At 47.4% G+C, this 19,950-nt stretch overlaps 1 protein-coding gene across 3 annotated transcripts in view; it reads left to right on the top strand.

Moving 5' to 3' along the window:
* Window positions 1-19,950, top strand: part of MAGI3 (membrane associated guanylate kinase, WW and PDZ domain containing 3) — a 1,411,302-nt gene that overhangs the window by 730,122 nt on the left and 661,230 nt on the right. The window lies entirely within an intron of this gene.

The following is a 19,950-nucleotide window of genomic DNA, read 5'->3' as shown; positions in this document are numbered from 1 at the left end:
ATAAAATTCCACAGGCACCAAAATTGTCCTGTCCCATTTCTTTTGCACCATTGCAAAACATCCCAAAACCTGGTCTGTAAAGTCACCCTCTGTTTTGCCTTTTATTTTTTGCAGTTACTGTCTTTTCTATCTCAAGCCACAGACTGTTTTTTTAGGTTTCGCCTGGCGTCCGCTGCGCAGCAGCGTTCGCGCAGGCGAAATCTAATGTTAGAGCAGTATGGGGGACTTAAACCCGCCCCTTCTTCCATTGGCTAGCTCCATAAATGGAGGCTAGCCATTGGAAGACATTGTTGTCAATCACTCTTTCACCGTCAGAACGCGATTCAGGGGCGTTTCTGGGTCTTTTTTTAAGTCCCGCCCCTTTTCTCGTCATGCCTTTCTGGGCGTTTTTTGTTGCCGGGACTTCATACGACCAGTAAGCATTTCTCCTTTCCCCACCATTAACCTCGGCGATTCCGAGTAATTAATAATGCATAATGGAAACAAGTCAAGCGTCGCACATGGGCAGCATATGTCAATACATGCATCATGGGGCGAAAATCACCCGCTTTGATATTGGAAACACTTGTTTAAACTTTGCATTCAAAGCCCCGTGGATTCTCCCTCCTCGGGCGCTGCTCATTTCCCATCCATGGAGGGGGAGGGGGAGGGGGAGGGGGGGCGGAGGGCATGCTGTGTTGGCCCCTTTATGTCCCCGGCCTCGTTTCTGTGTGCAAACACTCTGATCTATGTTTGCAATCCTCCCCGGGAAGCGGTGGAACACGAGCCGCTCCGGATTAACTATTCATGCGCCGATCAATACCGTGTCCAGCTCTGCGGGCCAGCTGCTGCCCCGGACTGCGCGCCTTAAACTGTATTCACGTGCAGAATAAAAGGCGGATGAATATTTCAGTGGCAGCTATAAAGCGCCCAGTGAACGTGGCTGTTTACGGAGGCCCCCGGGTCAGGGGCAGGGCAGGTAGAGGGTGGATTACACACGGGCTCCGAGCCGTGAGGATAGGTGGACGCGCTGGAGGCTGCAAGTGGCCGCCAACAAAAAGCTGCTCACTTATTCAAGCGTCGCCTCTGCCATTTTCCTGGTCTGAGTCCAGAGATTGGAACGTTGTATTCTTTACTTCCCCCGATGGACAGACCCACATATTTGTAGCCCCTGCAGTACAGAGGGATGACAGGGCATGCTGCTTCTACCGTGGACTAGACAGAGAGATACAGACTGACCGGGGAGGCTCGCATTCACCTTCCCCAAAGTACAATCTCCAACTGGAGTTAAGTTGCCCGTAAAGCGCTTTTGTGAGGAGCGGCGGCCGCCAAGAGCGGCACTGAACCGCGCGCGCAGCCTGGCCTTCCGGGGGCTTTGATGGATTGCGAGTGCATCTGAGCGGGCAACCTTTTCCTTTCAGACAGCCTAGCTGCCGAGGCTCTTTCCTATAACAGCCTTATGGCTTCAAATGCTCTGTATGGAAACGTTAATTAAACTGTAATTAATCATACTATTCGGAGCAAACTTGAACAGTTACCCTAATCAAACAGAAGTTAATAACGGCCCGCGATAGCCCCGGGCTCTCACTTTTGTTAAGCAGGGACATAATGTATCATTAAGTGTATTTGTCCTTGAAAGCAAATTTACCGTCATAAATCTTTTTTTCCTTTTCCGGAATATGCAAACGTTTTCCTTCTCAAATGGATGGGCTGAAATTAAAGTGAATTTCTGAGGCTATTCGGCTTTCCGGGGCAGCGCCTTCTGCACACATTGTTAATCTACAAATTTGTATAAACATTTCTGTGGTCGTCGGTACTCCTAACAGCTCCTTACATTAAGACTCACACCTTAGTCCTACATTTTTAGAAATATTTAAATTGTCTATGTGCGCGCTTACATCTAAACACATATAGACTTCCTAGTATAATATCCTAATATTATGCACCTAAAATATAAAATGGCACTTCTGGACACTGAGTTATTTAAACACACGTGTAAAGAAAGCGTATCAGTAATGCTTCAGAAAAATCGCGGATTTTTTCTTCATTTTGAATTATACCATTTTTACCGTTCGTGTCTGGTATTTCATGTTTGTACTTTTCAAATGTGTAATACAGCTAGGTGGGTTTGTAGTTTTAGTACCTCTCTTTTACTCTCATTATATTATCACTCGTGACATCATTGCGGTGTACACGTGCCCTTCAAGTTCCCGATTATGGGATGCTCCTGTTTGCTCGCATTTTACCTGTTCTTATGTGGACGCCGATTGCATTGTTATTACCAATAGTGTCTGGCAGTGATAAGCAACCAGTTACCTAGGGAAAGCTGTCTTTGTACCGGGGCCGGCAAGGCTCCTCGTCCCCATCGCAGTGTCCCCAGCATGGTGTGAGCAGACACAGGGCCCCCTGGGGCTGCCACAGGCCCGCCCAACGCTGGAGCACATGCCCTCGAGACCCGGACGATGCAACATTTATGGGGTCTGGAAAAAGCCGAACAGAGGCGAACCCGATCCAGCAGCTAGCCAGGCGACGCCTGTCCGCTCTGCCATAATTACTAGCTTATTCTGTAATTATTCCCCACTTTTTAATTATTCAAGGCCAGGGCAGGACTCATTGTGAGCGACTCTTGCAGGGTACGCATGGTCACTGAACTGTGTGGGTGTGTGGGGGGGCTCTGTGTGCGTGTGTGGGGGGCTCTGTGTGCGTGTGTGGGGGGCTCTGTGTGTGGGGGGGGGCTCTGTGTGTGTGTGGGGGGGCTCTGTGTGTGTGTGTGGGGGGGTCTGTGTGTGTGTGGGGAGGGCTCTGTGTGTGTGGGGGGGGCTCTGTGTGTGTGTGTGGGGGGCTCTGTGTGTGTGTGGGAAAGGCTCTGTGTGGGGGGCTCTCTGTGGGTGTGTGTGTGGCATTTGCGAGAGATTAAGCTATTGGCATTGTAAATGACAGTCATTTATTTATCTGTTTTCAAAACCAACACATAAATAAAAATGTTGTCATTTACAATGCCAATAGCCCTAACTTTTGCAAAGGCGAAACCGTTGCATTGTAAATGCTTGTTTTCTTTATAATGTTAGTGTATTGTTTTGGTTTGTAAAGACACCCATGGCTTCAAAAGAATGTCCCAGACAATGTAAATTTGAAACATGAGATCAGTATTCATGTGCATGTAAAGAAAGAATCCTTATCCGTAAACAAAATACATTTGTACAGCCGGTAGGTCTGGCTTTGGCAGGCTGGTAGAATGGGTACAGAGAACAAAAAGCCACTGCCTACTCCTAGCAAACATATGTTTGCCATTAACCTTGTATGTAAAAAATACCTATTAATTATAGTTAAACTAGATCAGGTACTAGATATATACTTTGACCAAGTCTAAAAACAATTGTAAGTTTTAAAGCACATTGTAGAGCGAGTTGATTTTTAATGGTGTAATGAAAAGGAACCACTGACTGAGTTAATGTAACTGAAGACCCTTTAAACTCACAAGAATGACTAAAAAGATTTTTTTTTAAAGGCTAAAGGTGGAAAGGAAAAAAATCACTCACATATTATATTACTGTCCCCACAGCCCTGGCACTGAGGTGCACTGTCTTTCAGGAGGATGCACACCTGTGATGAGATGAAATGTGGTAAATCACAGTACGAGAGGCTGACCGGTGTTGCATGCTTTAGAGGGTGGAAGCAAAAGGGGAATGACACCTCAGCTGGACAGACCAGTGGGTGAAGAGGGCTTACTCAATTCTCATTTCAGTATCTATATATGTAAAAAATTGTAGTTATACATTGTATTTGCTCACATGAGGCTGGTGAGACATCTTAAACACTTAAAGCTGCCTCTAGTCCTGTCCTAATAAGCACCAAACTCGTTGTTTGGTTTTACCAGATGTCTCCTATCTCTAGAATTTTAAAGCTCCTGTTTTTGAGTTGCATGATCCAACCTGTGAACAGTATCCCTCCTGTCGCCCCGAGGAAATAAAGTATAAAAATATTGAAACCGACCTTCTCACACAGTGGAGCGTGTTCTGCTTCTCTTTACCCCCTCCCACATATCAGGTTCATATGGTTTACAACATGGTAGTAGATAGCTGCTGACCAAGCTCGACTTGAACCTTTGTTTCTGCTTCAGGCTCTCTGACTGACAACTCCTTAGTGCACGAAGAGATTTTTATATGCTTCTCCCTGATCCTTACCACAATCTTCTGTTCCACCAGAGTAAACTGATGAGGTTTCCAGTACATGCCGTTATGATGTTTAGCTAGTATCAAAGCTAGATCAATAAACCTACTCATCAGTTTAGTAGCTTTGACTGTTGGTGCAACCCTAGTAAGCATGTTTCAGGTACTCTGTGGATGTATTTATCTGTAGCGGATAGTGACGCCCACCACGTGTTGCCAATAGTTATGTACATCTGTCCATCCCCATACCATGTGTATAAAGCCTGATCCTAGTTTCCCACATCAAAAACATTTCACATTTGCATCTGGATAAACCGTATTAATCCTTTTTGAGGTAGCATACTCTGTGTGTATATAATAAAATGAATTAGTCCTAGCCTAGCGTTTCTGGATTATTTGGGGGCATTTCTTAGCTTATCCATTCACCTCAACAAGCGGCTTGCTATGTCACCTACCCCTTTTTCCCTGAGAAGTTCTAATGAGGATTTTGTGTGTTTCCCTACACAACAATATAATTGTTTTCTACTTGCCGTCAGTTGATCATATATATTTTTTGCCAACACATTTTATTGCTATTATAAGAGAACAAGACACTTAAAAGACGCCTGTGCCAAAGGTGAAAGACATTTTAAATCACTGTGATGGAGTATATAATTTCTTTTCATTGATGTGTTTGAGGTGCAGAATGACCTCTCCTCCAGAGCTTGTGGAGCCCCGCAATAATGGATTAAAAATGAAGTGCCACCCGGGATGTTGCAGGGTGGGCAGGTGCTTGCCCCGGAGGCTGGAAGGGTGGGGGCCAGTTATGTTACTGGGGGCAGAATTTTGGGGGGCTGGTTTTGTTAAGCAGCAGTGCTTCACGCCTAACCCCCATTACCGACCACCCCCACTGCTTTTCCACCCGGAGGGGCAGGTCGGACAAAATTGCCAGAGCGGCTTTGGGTTCCCAGTCCGGCCCTGGGGCGTTAGATGTGTCTTATAGCTCTCCAAAGTCTGCATACTCCCCATTCACAAACAAATCCCCAATAGTTTACATTTCTCTTTTTAGCCTGCTCTATATTCCCTTCCATGGCCCCTGATGAGGAAATGTTAATACACTTGCCAGTGGGAGTTCCAAAGAAAGGGACACATGTTTGCAGTAGTACTCTTGTCCAGCTGTACTTGATTACTACAACTAAAATACTGCCTCTCTCATCCATCACTGTAGGTGTTTGGATTTGCATCAAGAACTCCATTATAGGTATGTCCGAGGGCTGCTCTATCTGACGTGTAGTACTCTCTCTCCTCCACCTGGTGGCCCATTGTAGCTAGGCAGCCAGATAGCATAATTCACAATCTTGGGCTATCAGTTTTCCATGCGAGATAGAGAGCCTTAGCGTGAAGGGTGGTACTTTACGCCTGTTTGTTCCCTCTATGAGGACTGAATCTATTTCCTGAAACATTTTTTGGGGTATTTAGATCAACAGGATGATAAAAAAATACAGTAACGTGGTTGAGTTGCTGTCTTCGCTAGAACAGCTCTTCCAGACTCTGCCAATGGTAGCGTCCGCACAAATTTCACGCAACTCTGCACGTTCTCTAGATACAGACTGCTAGCTACTTTACTGACTGCGACTCCCATTTAAGTCTATTAAGCTCTTCGTGGCATATCCTCCCTCTCAGTGTGATGTATAGTGTTTTTCCCCTGGGTTGGCCCAATTGACTCTCAACCCTAACATTGCTAGAAAGTGTTCCATGGTGCTTATGGCACTCATTGTACCTTTTTGCACCTATTTCAGGAATACTAGCATGTCCTCTGCATACAGTGCTATGTGTCTTTTAAAACGAAGAAAACATATGTTCCCACTCAAATAATATTCACAGACAGTAACAATAGCTTGAAAAAGACATCTAAAGTATATCTCCTGTCTAAAAGTACTCACTGGTGGTTCCAGTGCTATGGTAAAGAGGACGGAATATAAGGCGCACTGTCCACTTACGGTTGTGATATCACATTCAGGCATGCACAGTAGGCTTGGCATAGGGAACTTATACTTGTATTTATAGTCTATATTGGGTGCTAGAGGCAGACTATAGATTTGCCTGGTTATGCAGGGTGGGCTGGGCACTGGACTGTCATGCTGAGAACAGAGTATTTCTACAGAGGATTCTCCTTATTGATTTCTTCCTAGGTCATACTTGGTTTGCGTAAAAGTTCTACCAAGTACTTTCATTGACCACCCTATTTGGGGAATGGAGAGTGTGGGGTCTTGTTTAGCACATTGGTCCCTTTAGCACATCTGGTTGTCTGGCCTCTCTTCTGTTTCATCCCTTGCGCACGATAGTTAATACTGTATATTGTGCTTGTGGCCATAACTGACCTATGTACACTTTTAAGGGCCACTCCCTGCTTGCTTTGGGTTACCGTAGCTGTTAACGCCCCTTGCCCCTCCCCCTCCCCTCCGGCCACCTCCCTCCCCGGGCCCACATGGTGGTGGAGGATGCACAACTTGCTAGAACTATTTCACCCTCTTTGTTAAACAAGTGACCATGAGTATGAAATTTGAGGTACCTAGTAGTGAGAAATGTGTATGCGTCATATTAATAGAGTGTGACAATATCTTCAGTTCTCCCTCGCCCACCCCATTGTCAGATGTCCATACGCCACGTATTCCAAGATATTTGTTAATAGCTTATATACGGCTGTGAAAGGTGAGATATCCCAGTCAGGAATAAAGGAGTCTTGTGCAAACGGTGTTTTTCTCGTGGGAAAAAAAACACGTCACAGTTCTAATCAGTATATGATAATTATTCTATGATAAAATAAATGCTCATGGCAGATTTGCTGACTTGAAATCTGAGTTTTGTTTGTGACTTATTATAACTGGTTTGCTATCCCTAAGCCTGTAATTTTAAAGTGTTCTTGTTTTGTAGCAGATGTGGTTTTCAGTTTCAATACAAATAAATCCGTTTTAACCTACTGCTGTACTACTTCGAATTCGAAGTTATGCTGCGTGAGAAACTTCCATAGGTACAATTATTTGTGCCATCCTTACCGTTTGAAGCCCTTAAAAGTTTACCACCTTATCCTGATGACTATAGCGAGTCCCCTAAAATCTATATTTTATTCTGAATCCGCCTATGTTGAACTATTCTTATTATTATGGTCTAGCAAATGTTTTGAGGTTAATCTGTCTTTGTTGGCAAGTTTGTATGTGCCTCCTCCTGCTGGAGGCACCCACTGAAACAAGTGGACTTTAATATGCCTAAGATGATTGATGAATCAAATGTCCTCTAAAAGCATGAAGCGCAACGGTGTATTAGGGAGACTGAGATGATATATACTTGTGGAAAGGGTACATCTCCCGGGGAGGATGGGTATTGTACAAAATAAAACAGGCAAATAGATTTTTTTCTTGGCTGACACAAGAACCATGGTAGCATTTTAAAATAAATGAAGATGCTTTAGGGGAGCCCCAAAGACAGAGTCGGTTGGAGAAAAAAAATTACGATTTAATATAGTTGCAACAAAGTCCTCCAAACCAAGTGGTAATATTTGTTTCTTTCCTCGTTCACGTGATACCAGAGGGGTTTATGAAGTTATTCACGATGTATTTGATCAGATATGGGTGAATGGACATTGTGGTGGAACTAGTTCTGACCAAGGAAAATCACCCTTGTTTTTGTGAGATTTGGAGTTTAACTCTTCCAACCTCTTTCAAAACGTCTTGGTTATTACTTTACAAATATTTATGACATTTAATTAAATCAAATTGTTTTGGCAATTGTTACCACTATGGTCGGACCACCCTATGTGCCCATCTGGCATTGCCAGACAGGGTGGTTTGACAAGTTAGTGTCAGTGGCGGCTGGTAGGGAATGGCGGCGGGAGGGGGCGGGAGTTAAGAAAAATAATAATAAAAAAGAAAAGAAAACTTACCTGGTTGTCGCCAGCCACCGCCTCTCCTCCATCAGGAAGCACACAGCCTCCCAGCATCCCTTGATCAATCACAATGCTAACTTAGAGCAGCATTGGGATTGGTCTGAGCGCTGTGGTTCGGTGCACAGAGAGGAACTGTGAGACTGGGCATGTTCTCCACCTAGGCTGTACAATACAGCCTGTGGAGAACATGCAAAGTGCTGGTAGCAGTATGGCCGGCCCGAGACGGCTGGAAAATACCGTCATGCACACTTAAGGTGCAGCCATCACTCTTTCACTGGCCTAGACGTCAGGGGAGCCCATCAGAGGAGCCCGGACCGCCTGTGGAAATGTACCCCTATTTCTAGGGGTACACTGGTGTAGGGTCACCCTTTTGTCCACGGGTTCAAAAACCAACAAAGTAGAGATCAGCACTGGAGTAGGAATAAATTACAAGTTTATTAATCACTGATCAGTGGGACCACGTCCACACGGCACTCTCAAGTGCTGTGGAGGTAGTACACTGAAGTCACAGAACACAGGTCTTTTATACAGGTTTGCTCCTCAGTAAGCATGTGAACAGAAATAAGGAGAACAAGTTTTGGAAATAGTTATCAACAAACAAGGGCAGATGAAAACTACATGGTCAGCAAAGTGGGAGGGGGAACAGGAGTGCTTAAGGCAGCAGAAATGATTGACAGACAACAGATGTACTGGCAGCTACAAACTCTCAGCACGTCAAGTCAACTAAAATAGATAGCACAGGCAGAAAAAGACGAGCAGCAGAGGATGGAAGAATTACGAAGGAAAGGAAATGAACGCCACAGCCAAAATGGCTGCTGCTAATGCCAAATAAAATATTACACGTTTTCCACACACCTTAACCTGCTTCCAGTGCAACTGCAGTACTAAAAACAAAATTATAATAACATTCCATAATCATTTTGTTTTTCCTTTGCACTGCTTTAAAGCAGTGGGGCGAGGCTTCTCCGCTTTAGCGGAGGAGCCACCTCTGGTTAGTGCGTGGGCCTGTTTTTGGCTGTTGGCATGATTTAGGGTTAAGTGGGACATTTTTACTATTGATTTCCCTGACATTACCACAAACTGCGTGCAGTCTCCCATATATTGCAAAACACCTGTACAACATCCCTTTACAAGTTCGAAACTTTACCGATTTGCAAATGTGGGCCAATTTTTTAGTAGGCTTATTCACTAATGGAGGATTACTTTTATTTTCGTGCCCAGGCCTATTTTAAGGTTTTATTTTATTGTAAAGAGTCAATAGCTCACAAATAGCACAAACATTCAGCTAATAAAATATATCAACAGATAGCCCTTTGATCCTTGCCCAAAAATTCCTACACCTTACTAAAACTTTCTCCAGCCCCAAAAAGCATCACTTTCCCTCAGGAGATGCTGTATCTTCTATCAATCCCCAAATGTCTTTCAGGATTAGGGGTTGCACATTGCTTTGGAATCATGAGACTGAGCCTTTGTCATCACTCTACTGGACACAATAACATGGCCGGGTATTGTGGTCTCGGTACAATTTAATCCTATGGTTGAGCGAGGCGGCGCCTTTGCTGTAATCATTGCGCCTATTTCCTGCCTCTGCACACGGTGAAGCAGGCAGCACCTTTGGAGCGCCCGTCTGCTGAAGAGTGAGGCAGCCATGTGAAGGAGGACACTAGTCATCGCATCTGCATCCCAAGTTCAGGGTCGGACAGACCAATATGGCAATTTGGCAGTGCCAAAAGGGATAGTCTGCCAGGACACTGCCTGGGCTGCTTTTTTGGCTGTTTATGGGCCTGGTTTATGGACTGGTTTGTACTGATTGTTTTCGTAATATTACCACAACCTTTGCCTGCAGCGAACACACATGCATGCAGTCTCCCATGCCTTGAAACACATATACAGCGTGTTTGTGCAAGTTCAAAACGTCTCTGATTTGGAAATGTAGGCCACTTTTTAGCTATCCGATTTGCTAATGGTAGCCATTTTATTGGGTTGCAGGGCTTATTTTCTGGCCGAGTAGGAGGCCAGTGTGGCAATATTCCTTAGATTTCATACGCTCTCTGTTCGACCAAGTAACAGTTCTTATGCACGCTTACAGACTAGGGGCTGCTTGTTGAAATTAACCCTTGTCCCAAAATCTACAGTTTTTTTTGCACCCGTTTTTTCGACTCAACGTGGGCAGCAAAGCAGCATGGCAGTATATACTACCTTCCAGGGTTCATCTTCAATGCCAGCGCCTTTGTACATAGTGTAAAATCCATGCAAAAAAAAAATGTGTCATAGTGATTGGGGAAGAGGGGGCAGCACAGACCACTGACAACTGGGTTGTGTGAAAAAGGCGGTTTTATTGACAGGTGCAGATTACAACATAACATGGGCCTTTGCCTTAAAAACGATATTCTCAGGGAGGAGCCAAGATGGCGATCGGAACAGTCGCATAAACGCCTCGCTCCGAGATCCCTTCCTCCCCGCTGCCTATCCTGTCTTTAATCCTGATCGGGGTGTTCCGAATTTGGTTACCTGGGAAGAGCCTTCACTTACCGTCTTTTTCCGGGGCTCTGGCGTGCAGTGGTTTCTGCTTTCTGCCCTTGTAACCTTGCTGGCCTTCCCGGCCCTGACGCCGGGGCCTCGAGTGCTGTGTCTGCCCGGAGGTGTTCGGAGTGCCGGCGGCCCGGAACCGCTGAAGAGACCCGATGGTGGGAGCCTGAGAGCCGCGAGCCGGAAGCGCCGGAGCGGACCCACCCCCGATGGTGGGCCACCCCGCATGCCTGATTGCCTGTCGGCCCGAAGAAGAGAAGCCGCGTTGTCCGGCACCCCTCGGGTGAGAAGCCCACTAGTGTTGCTTGTCCTGCCTGGGGTCCGGTGCAGGGCTCCCCCGAGTGTTGCGGGGAGCACGCCCGTTCTTCTGGTGACTCTCCTTTCTCCGCCGAGCGCCATCCGCCGCGGATCGGCTGTGTGTCCTGGGGCCTCCGGCACTCCTGGTGGGCTTGGCGGCGGATGCGACAATGGCGGCGGGCGATATGCACAAGATGGCGGATGGCCCCTCGGAGTGTCTTCCTCCTGGAGACAGTGATGTGGCTGCATTTGCTCTCCCCAGACCTCGTTTGATTCGGGCGGCCCCTACACGGAGTACTGTCTTGTTCGCCCTGGGTGCTCTGCGGATCGACCTGTCCTTGCACTGCCGGGACTTGGAGTTGCGGATCGCCGCCATGGTTGTTCAGCCATTTTGTGACGTGGTGTCGTCTCCCCGAGTTGGTATTGTTGAGACTTCTCCAGCTGCTGTGCTGGGATATCCGGCTGGGTGTTCGATTCCATGGAATCCAGTGGACCCGGTGCCGATGCAGCAGTATTTCCTGCATCCTGATTTCTTTGCTTTGTGCTGGACAGCCCGGACTTTGTGCTTGGCCACGTGGATCTTTGGGTTACTTCTGCATTCTGACTGCTGCCGAGTTTTCCTGGCTGCTTTTTGTTCGCCGAGACGGTGTTCCGTGAAGATCCCACTTGCTTTCCTTGACTGGTATGGACCCACTGTATCATGCTGTTTCCTGGCCGTGGCGGGGTCTGGCAGCTCTGCTTTTCATAGAAGTGGACAGGGGTGATCGTGCCTGGGTGCCTGCGGGACTTTTGTTTTGTTAATTGGCATCTCCGTGCCGCATCATTTGGACAGTTCCTGTCTTCATCCTTTTTGTAGGCTTTTCTCAGTATCCTTTTTTGACCTCGACTAGTGATCCGTTAGTGCGGGTGGGGTGGTGTTCTGTATTTCGATCGCTGGCTCCCCTCCTCTCTTCTCTCCTCTCCTTCTCTTCCCTCTTTTTCCTCTCCTTTTATCCCTTTCTCTTTTTTCCCTTCGTTATTATTCCCTTTCTCTTTCTTCTATATTTCGGGTGACTCTGGGCGACAGGCACGCTGTTTAGTGGGATAGGCCATAGCCATTACAGTGATGTAGGGTGGGGGGGGGTGTTTGTTATTTTAGTTTGTTTTCTTCTATGGTCCCCTTTTTGCTTTCTTTCTAGGGGGTGGGCTATGTCCCTTTGTTCTTTCTCCTTCGTTTCGTCAGTGTCTGCACTTTCTCCTTTTTCGGGGCGGGAGGGCGGTCTATGCGGTGACCCATTTACTTGTTTGCTACGATTTGTCCTTTATTTTTGAACCTTTGATGGGCATTGGATGTATCTGGGCTTTGCTCTACTGCGGTTATTTGATTGCGTAGGGGGCTGCATCCCTCTCGTCCCCCCCCTCTTTTTTTGAGTATGTTGCATGACACATGGGTAGATATGGCTTCTGCCTCCTCTATACATCATAAAATGAAACCTTTCTTATCCTGGCGCTTACTGTGTAACGATTTCATTACTCGTCTATCCTGTATTCATCCTTCCGTACGCATTGATGTTGTTCTCTTTGACTCTCCTGATTTTGCGGCCGGCCCTTGTGGTTGTAGGTCTGCGCTTGTACTTATACCTGTTTCTCAATAAAGGTTTAAAAAAACACAAAAAAAAACGATATTCTCACTATACATTATTACTCGCCTAGGATCTACTCCCACCTCCTCTTACAGATCCCTCCCCGATAAACCTCTCTAAACTTGAATACCACACGTGCATCGGAGCTGCTCGACTGAATGTGGGACCTCAAAAACCCATTCCCCTTTTCCTACCTCAACTACCCTTTTAACCTCATTGAACTTCCTACCTAACGTTTTAACTTCCTATGTCGTCCAGCTGTGAACTTCCTACTCATTCCCCTTCAGCCTGAACTGCCGCTGACAAACAATAAACTTGTGTAAATCCTGGCAACTTCCCAGCTAGCCACCACCCATGAGCTATCCACCTGGTCCGGCCCATCCCACCTTACCCGAACAGGAGTGAGTCCCATACTCCCAGCCCCTTACTCAACACCCAACACTTTGGCTAGTGTTAACTACAATTGGAGCAGGTAGAGCTCTATCCCCATAAAAGACTTATGAACTCTGTCCTGTTTTAAAAAAAAAAAAAAAAAAAACTCCACATGCTCTAATCTCAAGTCTGAATGCTGTAACCTGTCAACACCGTTATCCCTGCAAAATGCCCTCATTTACTTGTTCAGTTTCCTCCTGGCTTTGTCGATGGCTGACGGTTTAATAGCCTCCCTCCACACTCTCCTGAGTATGAACTATGTCCACATTGTGTAGCAGCCTAAGCCACAACTTACCAGCCTGCTTGATTTCCCATTTCATCTCCATAATTAAGGACAAACCCTTTTTAGTCACCAAATCATTTTCTCCCAAATGAATGATAACGTCCGGACGTTTCTCTTCCCCCTTTGAACTTGTTCAACCACTGTATCCGCTCCTGCCATCGCATTCCACCTTTCCCTTTCCACAAGAGTCCATATTGAAATCCAGGTTGTGACCATGAAAGTTCACCCTAGCATGCTAATTTGCCTACTTTGCAAAGGAGTGGCCCACGATCCAGACAGTCATTCCCGCCTCCAAGGAACCGGCGACCAAACCTACAAAAGAAGTAAAAATGGCAACGTGCAAATTACATCCCTTCATCACCCTCCCCTGATATAAGTCCGAAAGCAACCTGATTTTCATCTCCCCATCTCCCTTATTCTATTGGGCCCTACCCCTTCTGCTAGCCTCTGTTGCCATGCCAGTCCGGAAGGAATGAGTCCCAAACTGGCTGGCGTCCAAACCTAATATTGTTAACGCCTTGCGTAGGATAGATAACAATTGGAAAGCCGTTACGGGTTTCCCATCCCTGTGTATGAAAACTCTGCACGAGTGAACCGCCCAGCCTCCAACTCTCTCTGCGCAGAGCACTGGGCAAATGAGTGACACCGGGTAAGCTTTCAAGAACACTGCCTTCCCTGCTGCTCTCTCATCAGTCTTGGACTTTTCTAACCATCCCTGCACCCTGTTTTCTTGTAAACACACCTCCTCCCAGAGGAGCCCCCTGCTACTCTTTCCCCCCAGTAGCTCCGAAACCCGAAATGCTCCAAAAAATAGCCGGAACATGATGTTCGAAAACAATCCCGCCTACTGGTCCTCAGTGCATCAAAATATCCAACGTATTCGGCCTCCGCTTAGGCCCTGCAGGGCCTGTCCTCCTTGCCCAACCCTCCAGGATTCTTTTCCCCAACTCTCCTACAGCTGGGGGGTACCCCAACCACTGTTTGCCCATAAAAGCGATGCCCGCCAGCTGCCCGAAAATAGTCACCCTGGACTGTCCTCTTTCAATAAGACCCAGTATGAATTGGACGTAACAGCCTCTCTCAGCCTCTCTCTCCTATGAACCATAGCTCTTGTGGCACATGAGTCTTCTCCTGATCTGCCTTCGTGGTCAGCCCACGGAACCTCTCACACTGCGAACAAGACAAATCCTCAGCAATGCAATTGTCCACACCTGGAACGTGCCAGGCTCTGAAGGCAATATCAAATCTAAGGCAATGCAACAAAAAAACTCGCAGCAGCTGCCACAGCCGTGGCTCCCTGGACGACTGCCAGTTGACTACCTACACTATTGACATGTTGTCTACCCGGAAAAGGACTCTTTTGTGAGACAGCTGAGAGCCCCATAACATGACAGCCACAACCAGGGGGAAAAAATCCAAGAAGGCAATGCTGCGTCTTCCCGCCCTCTATTCTACAGGCCATATCTCAGCACACCAGTGTCCCTGCCAGTTTAGTCCAAAACCACAGGCATCCGCAGCGTCAGAGAAAATATGCGCGTCCGAGTCCATGTCCGCCCAGGACTACAGGGGAATGTCATTAAAGTAGTGTAAAAAGGTCTTCCACATGCGCAGTTACTCCCGCACCCCTGCTTTCAAATGGACATGATGGTGAGGCAAAGGGAGTCCTGAAAGGGACAAACCTATGCGCCAACAGAAAGTCCTCCCTGCTCTTACCACCCTGCATGCAAAGTTCAAATGCCCCAGGAGCGTTTGCACCTCTTTCACTATCACTTTCTCTTTCGCAAGCATTGTGTTAAGTAAAGCCACCATTTTAAACTTCTTGTCCTCTGGCAACCGGACCTCCCCTGATGCGTAGTCAATTTCGATATCCAGAAATGCCAACACTGTTGTAGGCCCCACTGTTTTCTCCGGGGCTAGAGGCGCCCCCAAATCTGCTATCAAACCTTAGAATCTGTCAAGTGAGTCCTGACAGTCTCTGGACCCTGCTGTCCCCACAAAGAAAAAGTCATCCAGGTAGTGTGTTATGTGTTCCACCCCTGTGTGCCAAGTGAATAACCATTGCAGAAAAGTACTTAAACACTCGAAGAGGGCACATGAAATTTAGCAACCCATAGGGAGTGGCTTGTCCACAAACCACTGGCCTTCGAATTGAATCCCCAACAACTGAAAGTCGTCAGGGTGTACCAGCAGCAGACGGAAAGCTGATGTTGCTCTTTGCCATCAGTGCCCCCTTCTGACCTTCTCCACCAGAGCTAGGGTTACCTCTACGGACGAGTACATCACTGACACTTGCTCTGTGGGGATGAAGTCATTCACTGTTTGTCCTCTGGCCAAGACAAGTGTTGAATCAGGTGATATTGCCCTGCGTCCTTCTTGGGCACTACACTGATAGGTGACACAACTAACTGGTTCATGGGCCAGGTGTCAAACTGGCCTGCCATTCTCCCTTCCTGTATTTCTATAAAAACAATTTTCAAACTACCTGCGGGTGCTTCACCGCTGATTTTAGATTGGTCGCCCAACGGTGTATTCTTGGGCCATTGTATCCCAGCCTGAAATCTTCCCTGAACCCCTGTAGCAATACCGCAGCGTCATCAGTCCTGTCATAAAAGGATAGCCAGAAAGACATTTTCTCATTGTTAATGGGTGTATGAGCTTTTCCCTCCAGGTCCCTGTGCTCCACTTCCAGATCGGACCCCCCCCTTGTCTGTATTGATTCCCCTGGAGCACTTCTGTCTCACTTCCTGCGTTCCCTTGTTATTGCCCGTAGCCTGTGACAGCGGGGGTGCCAGCCGAGAAGCAAGCAACCAACGGGTGTCTGCCTGAGCATTTTGTGCATTCATGTCGGAGTTTGCAGAGCACTCTTGTGCACAGGCCCTTGTTTCAGTCCCAGGATGCTCCCATTTTGGTCCCTTGGCTTCTATTGCCCCCTCCCACCCCGCCTTGGGTTTGGCGACCCCGAAAGAGCTTGTATACTATTGCCAATCCACTCGCTGTAAAAATGGTCTTGCCAATTTTTGCTGGCCTGATGGTGTGCTGCCATACATCTGTGTCTAACTAGCCCCATTGGGTGTCCGGGTCTACCGCTAGAAGGGCCTGGAATTTCTCATCATGTTGAGCCCATGTATTCCCCCCGAAATTTAGATGCACCTTCCTGATGACATCTATGTACTTGAATATGGCCACTGCTCTCTCAAGGAACTTCTCGCAGTAGACGCTGGCATAGGTAAGGAAAGCCGCGGTCTATGTAGTAGTTTTAAGATCTCTACCTACACCTGTTTCAAGATTTTCTACTTCGTCAATGGCATTAAATGCACTCCTAAAGGTTTTGCAGTCCCCATGCACGGTCATTTCTTGACTTTCACCTTTATGCTCTCTTTTTTTAACCCCAGAGTCCTGCTTGTCACCCTTATCCTACCCCTGCATGCCCTTTGCGCTCATCCCTCTCTGCTGGAGGTGATAGTTCTTGAGCTGTGCACACTGGGGGGTCCTCTGTCCAAACTCTGGTGACCCGCACATATCGCCCTGTCCATGAGCGTCCCTACCCACCAGCATGGGGCTCCCCAGCCTCCACCCCAATGGATACCATAGTTATGTTGGCCTCCCCACTTGCTGCAGGTTCTGTGGCCTCCACCCCATCAAGACCTTCTGCACATGGGGCTTCCTGCCGATGATGCCATCCACCGGGTTCCCCCTGTTGCTCCTGGCATCAGACGGGCCCGCGGGCTCCTCGACCACAGCCCGCCCTTATTTCCTCCATGAGAGGCCCCGCTGGCAATTGCGAGGCCTCTTGCTGAATGGCCACACCCACTGCTGAATACGGCGAGACCTCTGGTGCGTCACCGGAGGCCTGCAGTTGCACTCCTACATCCTTATATTAACTTGCGAGGCCTTCCCGCCTCCGCAGGAGGCCTCGCCCAACACATTTTTATAATTTCCCCGGCCCCGCAGCACAGGTGGGGCCGCAGGCACCATATCACCCTGCCCAAGCTGACAGCTTCATAGTTACATCATGGCGACAGGACCCCCCCCCCGCCCAACAACATACCACCAACCCGCAAATAACATACAAGACACAAGTGTTATGTTGGGAAAAAGTTGCTGCAGGTTTATTACATACAACATTATGTAATCATGATGGGTTAGCTGATGGGCAATCCAAGGGCAGGCCGCATTCTCGCCACCTGCCCGCCTGATGAGCCAGAAAAGAGTGTCCACGAGTTGACTGGAAGCGTCCGGGGCGGCAGAGAGGCATCTAAAATGGCGAGGGGGACTTAAGTACCCCTCGCCCTGCCTACCGCCCTGCTCACACGTCAGCAGCCCAGCCCTCTCCCTATACAGACTCCTCCTACCTCAGAGGAGTGCGTGGCCAAGCGAAAGAGGGCGGGGGGGAGGCCCTCTGTAACTAGGTTGCCGCCCTCCTAATGGCCACCGGGTGGCCTCGGGCAGCTGCATTCCTGACATGAGGGGCCGCTCTCCGCGCACGTGAGATGCCCTCCCTCTTACCTGGGCCAATGTTTTGGGCCTGCGCTCCAGCACCCCCCTCCCCGCAGACTAACACGGGCGCCTGACTCACTGGAAGCATCCTTCAGCAGCTCGAGCCTGCCTGCGCCGCCAGCAGGCGAACCGACTGTGTAACATGATCGTCCTCCATAGGTGAGTACGATTGCATATAATTTTAACGCTGTGCCTCCAATCTACGCCTCCCAACCGGCAGAACGCACTACAAAACGAAGAAGTGTGCCAGCCACCGGGTCACCACGTTAAAATGATGGCTGGCACACGAAATGGAGGGTATATGTGCTGGGTTATAAAGTAGCCCAACCTGCTGTGCACTCCCCTGGACTGCACCACTTCCCCAAAGTCCCCGGGACCAGACCTCCCTCCGGTCAGCTGCCCCCCAAATTCCCATTTTGAGATCAGGAAAGCAGCCCAACCCCAGGAGTGACTGACTGCACGAAGCACTGGTGGGATTCTGAGCTGCCACGAGCTGTGGGAAAGGAGACCTTCCATCCCTCAGTCAGCCACGAGGCTTGGCCTATGACGTGATTGACATGTGCTCTTCTTAGTGTGTGCATGGAAAGCGTGTATCCTGTAGGTGCAGATTACAGAGTAGTGTTGCTTATTTTCTTCGGAAACACTTTTTGCCAGTGCTTTGGTATTTCTACTTCTCCTTGGCAGATGATTTCTGAAATATTTTTTTCTAGAGATTTGAACCAACATTGAAGAAAATAAAGAAACTAATGTTGCACACTTTCAACAGTTCTGTGGACCTTTCCCTCTCCCCAACGCTTCGGGAAGTATTTGTTATTAGAACTTCCATTTTATGCCTATTGAGTAAAACGGAAATTATGAAAGTAATTCTAAATTTACAATGTATACTTTTTCCAGAAACGTATGGCGTTAAATGAAAACAAATATGACACAATTCTGACATTTGCATTGTAAAAAAGAATGCATATGTTTTTCTTAGTTAAAATTTGTTCCATGCAAAAAGACATTCCAAAGTGAATATAACAAAATGGTCTTCTAGAAAATTGTAGCATTGTGTGCTGAACTAGTCGCCAGCTTTAAATTGAAACAAAATGGATAGCTCCCCAGGTACATATGGCAGTATATAGTGGAGTGCGGCAGATTTTGCATTGGACAAGGGTTCGAATTTCTCATAAGATGGATCATTTGAAGATGAGCCATTTGCCTTGCCAAGATCAGGTCAGTGATTAGCCAGGACTGCCATCGCCCATAATCAAAACGGCTGTGTACATTATATAACTAGACTTGTGTCACATCCTTTTCACAAGAGCAGCGGTACTAGCTGGAATGTTTCTCTTTCCAAGCTTTAATTACTGTCACCTTATTTGGTCCACTGCTTTCCTTACCTTCTCCCCGCCTCACTAGTTTATTCTATGAGCAGATGGCTAAGCACGCTGGCACCTGGGCCATGCCCGCTCCAACAGGAGACCAGCCTTCCTGATTCTGCTGTTCCGCATCTAATGTCGGTGGAATGGATTCTTCAAACCCACCGAGCATCCTCTCAGCCGAGGGGACCAGCAGCTCAAAGTCATTTGAAACACAGCATCTGTGTCTGGTTTAGAAATCTGGCTACCGATTAAAAGGACAATATTGTAGAGGCTGCCAAGTATGTTGTACACAGCTTCTGTACTGGAGAACTGGATGCGTGTTTTAAGAGTGTTTGCTAAAGTTGGTTTCCTTCTAAGCGGGCTTTATTCTTATTACGTGAATATATGTATGTGATGCATAGAGTGTAAACCTAGCTACATAGCAATGGAGCTCTCTACAAAAGGATGGGCTCGGGGAACACAAGATAGTTGACCATGACTAGACAGGACGACTATTGCAATGGATGTGGCAATGTAAAAAGGGTAGTCAGTGGGGATAAGTTAGGATGTGTCAAGATACTCTGCATAGAGAAGTTCCCACTTTGACCTTTATCTCTACTTCTATCTCCTTTTCTTCCTGGGGTACTCTGAGTGGCCTAGTAGTGAAATGTGGTGCCTCACAAATCATCAATAAATAAGTAATGGATTTAGATTGAAACACTTAAAACAAGTATATTGAGAACTCACAAATGATTGAGAATGAAATTTGGTTGGTTCTCTACTACATTTTTGATTGAGCTACTTTTCTCACCTCATGACCTTGGGAAAACCCTTATTTCTCTCTGTACCTCCTCTTCTTGGCTGTTGGCATTAATTC

This window comes from Lissotriton helveticus, chromosome 5_1 (assembly GCF_964261635.1).
Source record: "Lissotriton helveticus chromosome 5_1, aLisHel1.1, whole genome shotgun sequence".
Taxonomy (NCBI): domain Eukaryota; kingdom Metazoa; phylum Chordata; class Amphibia; order Caudata; family Salamandridae; genus Lissotriton; species Lissotriton helveticus.
This window is presented reverse-complemented; position numbering and strand designations above follow the sequence as displayed.